Source organism: Engraulis encrasicolus, chromosome 5 (genome assembly GCF_034702125.1).
Source record: "Engraulis encrasicolus isolate BLACKSEA-1 chromosome 5, IST_EnEncr_1.0, whole genome shotgun sequence".
NCBI classification, from domain to species: Eukaryota; Metazoa; Chordata; class Actinopteri; order Clupeiformes; family Engraulidae; genus Engraulis; species Engraulis encrasicolus.
The window spans coordinates 37,900,974-37,905,973 of NC_085861.1; the positions used below are offsets into that span (position 1 = coordinate 37,900,974).

At 45.1% G+C, this 5,000-nt stretch overlaps 1 protein-coding gene across 2 annotated transcripts in view; it reads right to left on the minus strand.

Moving 5' to 3' along the window:
- The window catches only part of adamtsl4 (ADAMTS-like 4), a 79,695-nt gene that overhangs the window by 60,528 nt on the left and 14,167 nt on the right, over positions 1-5,000 (minus strand). The window lies entirely within an intron of this gene.

Consider the following 5,000-nt stretch of genomic DNA (forward strand, 5'->3'; position numbering starts at 1 on the left):
AGTTACAGCCTGTCAGCACGCAACAACTAAACGTTTCCAAAACAATCATCAACGGTATTGTTTTTAAATTCGTAGCCTAATGGACAGCCAGGTCATTAGTTTGTAGTCGGTGCAACACCAAACAGCAACAGGGAGAGTGGACGGTGAAACTCTGTGCAGGGAATTACATTCTATGACAGTGTTACAGAGAAAGAGCTTTCCTCGCAGACACGCTGTGTTGTGCGTGTTGCCTGTTCTTTCAAGTGAAGTTTTTTTCTTGTTTTGTGTATGTAGAATCTCAAGCGTTTCAGTCACAATGTAATTTGCGATAGACTACTTCTCGCCCGTTAGCCATTTTGCGTTATAACCTGTGTAGTTGCCTCGGTCAGCACGCGACAAGTTCACGTTGTCCGCACAAGCATGCCAACGTTATTGTTTTCAAAGTTGTAATTGACAGTCAGTCGATTAGTTTGATAGTCGCTGAAACGCCAAACGGCGACAGGTGAGGTGAGGTGAGAGGGAGAGAGCAGAACGGTCGCGGAGCACTGCAACTGTGGACAGTGAGTGACAGAGAGGGGAGGGGCTCTCCTCACGAGGCTGCTCATTTAAAGCGACAGGGTTTTTTCTCGTATGCAGAAGACGAGAGACTGAGATCCAGGTGTCTGAGCTTCAATTCAATCTTAAATAGTTAAGTAATTATATGCAATAACTTATAAATTGATGTAATGTTTCAGTCTCAATTCAATCTTAAATAGTTTAGTAATTATATGCAATAACTTATAAATTGATTAATACTGTAGACTTACTTGTAGGCTATATTACCAACACTAGTCTGAAAGAGCTGAAAGATAATAATAATAATAATAATAGCCTAATAATAATAATAATAATAACTAGAAAAGTGCTCCGAGATCACATACCTCCGCCAGGGCATGGCATAATTAGATAATGGACAATAATAATCACTTTGCCAATATGACCGACTATATTCCTGTCAGAACGTTCAAAAAGACACACTCATGTCAGTTCAGTCATTTGCAAAATCTACCTGCTTTGAAAGCTTGTGATCACGCGCTGATAGAGCCTAATTAATGAAGGGAATGTAATGATTTTGACCAACAAAACTGAAACAACTACAGAAGGGTAAGGCCTTTTTTGCCTACGATGGTATAGGCTATGCATCATTCTCATGGGCCACTGGTTATTCTTGGCGCTGTCGGTTGAAGCGACATTTGCTTCCCCCGCATTCCTCAAATCACTGTTCACCGTTTCTATCTCGCAACTGGGCTTGGTTTTAAATTTAGTGAAGGGGGTGTTTGACCAGCATTGTGAACTTACACAGCCACAAATTCCATATTTTTGGCGATGGTACCCAATTAATTCGACATTGTCAACCAAAATGATCTGCGGTGGTCACTGTCCATCTCGCAACAATTCACTTCCACTTCACACATATTTCAGGCAGCGGTAATTAATTTTACATGATTGTTTGTTAACTGCAATGAGGGTGTAGCCTAGGGCTAGGCTGCCCGCTGATGAGCAACTTTTTAGGTTTATAGCACTCGTGTGGGAGCTGGCGTCAAAGGAGACAGTCCCACCCTGTTCCTTACTGTTTAGATTGGCGCAGGCTCACCCGTGTGGAATATATGCCGGTGCTCGACCATTATGCATACTGTCGGGCTTTCTGATCCCTGTCCATCTCGCAAACAACGTGGGGTTATCTTTAGCGAAGGGGATGTAATGCATTTTACCAGCACTGTGAACGTAGGTCTAGAGTCATAAATTATTTTGGCAACGGTAGCGTAATTAATTCGACAGGATTGTGAACGTAAGTCACAGTCCACAACAACATTGTGAACTTACACAATCACTTCCATGTTTTTTGACAACGTAATTAATTCGACAGCATTGTGAACCTAAACGATCTGCGGGGATGGTCACTGTCCTTCTCGCACCAGCAATGATAGGCTAACATAGCCTAGGCCACTATAACAAATTGAATATTTTTAGTAGCGGTGGTAATTCATTTGACAGGACTGGTTACTGCAGATGAACAACTTTTTAGTTGAAATGCACTTGGTGTTGGAGCTGGAGGCGAAGGAGAGAGTCTCTCCCTGTTCCTTGCTGAGACACGCGCAGGCACGCCTCTGCTCAGTGCTCACCGTGCGCACCTTGTGGCAGGCAGTGGCATAGCAGCGAACTAACAAACAAACACAGACAACAAACACAGACAACAAACACAGAACACACACAAACCCAGGCGATCACATAACCTCCTGGCGGAGGTAATAATAATAGCCTAATAATAGGCCTACATTGTGAAAGCGACATGTGCAAATTAAGATTGATTGGTTTATGGGCAGAAATATTCAATAAGGATAATTAATAGGCTATTAAAAAAATAGGAAATAAATTCTTTGATCGGCAATGATCGGTGATCGGCAGATAAAGATTTTTGGTGATCGGTATCGGTGATCGGGCCAAAAGATGGTGATCGGAGCACCTCTACTTGTGAGTGTGTGTGCATGTGTTTCTGTGTGTGTTTGCATGTGTGTCCATGCATGTGTGTGTGCATGTGCCCGTGTGTGCCCGTGTGTGTGTGTGTGTGTGTGTGTGTGTGTGTGTGTGTGTGTCTGTGTGTGTGTGTGTGTGTGTGTGTGTGTGTGTGTGTGTGTGTGTGTGTGTGTGTGTGTGTGTGTGTGTGTGTGTGTGTGTGTGCATGTCCTCTGTCTGGCATGAAGCCTGGTGGTTGTGAGGTCTGCATCTCACATCGGCAGGCAGGGAGGAAAATTCTGAACCACAAACGCAGCCCGTGAGAATTGTCCCATCTAGGCCTCCGTCCATACCTCCCGGGCTTCGTGCTCTGTTGCCAGCTGAACAGGGATAGTCAGAACACAGATACACACTAAAGCATATCAACACACACACACACACACACAAAGCACACACACACACACACTCACGCACAAACACCCCAACCACACACATATACTCACGCACAAACACCCCAAACACACACACACACACACACACACACACACACACACACACACACACACACACACACACACACACACACACACACACACACACACACACACACACCTGAAGGCTCCAACACTGGACATGGATTCATACACTGATCTAGCTACACAGGCGCCAACTCTCAATGTGCACCCACACACACACACACTCATACACATGCACGCACACACACACACATGCACGCACGCACGCACAAAGTGAGGTTTAACACAAGCCAGGGAAATATTTCAGTGCAGGCTGGGAATGTGCAGAGTAAACATCTTAAGGATAGGAGTGCAACACATCTACAAACTGTTAACTGTCACACACACACACGCACACGCACGTACGCACACACACACACACACACAGACGCACGCATGCACGCACGCACGCACGCCTGCACACACACACACACACACACACAGGGGCCCAGGGAATTATGGAGACACCACTACTACCACTACTACTACTACTTCTACTGCTGATACTCCTACTACTACTACTATTGCTGCTGCTGCTACTACTACTACTACTGTATTATCTATTACTATTAATACTACTGTTACTACTACTACTACTACTACTACTACTTACACCAATTACCATTACTACTAGTGCTGCTACATGCTCCACGCATTAGTCAATTGGTCGTAAACAAACAGCATTCCAAACGAAGATTCTATGTGCGTCTTTTCCACTCGCTTCCTGTCACCATCTCCAACTGTCCTATCAAATGAAGGCAAAAAAGCCCTAAAAATACAAATATAAATATAGAAAAATGTATCAGCAATGCAGTGCAACAGTGTTAGATAAGCAATACGCCACTTGAGTCATGGGGTTTGTGCTTGACTTGTAATGGCTATGGGGAGGTTTACAGCGCTCCGCTCTGCATCAGGCCCCAACTCCTTAGCCATTAGAAATCCAACACAAACCCTCACATGGCTTATTGCTTAAGCATGCAAGTGACTGATGCTAGGACTGCACACATGCATCCGCCATCCACAACAGATGTGAGATGACGCTCAATCCAACACTGCATTTGAAAAAAATGGCGAATGAAAGCAAGACAATTCGTTCATGTCAGTGCTGGGGCCAACTTTAGCAACAGTACCTCTACTTAATCGTCTGACGTAGGCACGTCATCCGCCAAATGTTACGTCATCAGTCAAAACATTTCTCAACTCTTGATAGTGAACACATCCAATGCGACACAAAAAGACAGGTCAGTGCAGCAGCCCGTGACCTCATTCCGGGTAAAGTGAATGGGAATAAGCGCAACACCGCTGATGGACGTACTGCATGTGTGTGATCCTACAGTGACCTAAACTGGACTAACCCTGGGGTGTGCCTGTCCTCTAGCTTCTCTGACATCATCCATCTCTCTCTCTCTCTCTCTCTCTCTCTCTCTCTCTCTCTCTCTCTCTCTCTCTCTCTCTCTCTCTCTCTCTCTTGTGTGTCCAAAACAAGTGTCATGTCTCCTCAATGTCTCTCCACTCTTTTGCCTGATCTCTTCACTATTCCTTACTTGATTGATGAGAGGTATGACCTCAAATTGGATGAGGCCATGAAAGAGAGAGAGGGAGAGAGATGCACAAGAGAGAAAAAGACAGAAAAGAGATCAAGAACTGGAAGAGAGATAGTGAGTAAGAGAATAGTGGGGGTGTAGAAAGATAGAAGGATGAGTGACTGCACGAGAGAGAGAGAGAGAGAGAGAGAGAGAGAGAGAGAGAGAGAGAGAGAGAGAGAGAGAGAGAGAGAGAGAGAGAGAGAGAGAGAGAGTGGGAGAGAGGAGGAGGTGGAGAGAGGAGGAGGGAGAGGGATATTCCACCAGATGAGTTATGTTCTATTCTTCACCCCCACAGCAGAGTTGGCGCTGGCCAGATCATAGCTGCCCTCTTACCACACAGCACTACATGGCCCCTCGTCACCTATTTAATCGCAGCATCACTCTAACGACCCCCTCGTTACCTAATTAAAAGCAGCATCACCATAAC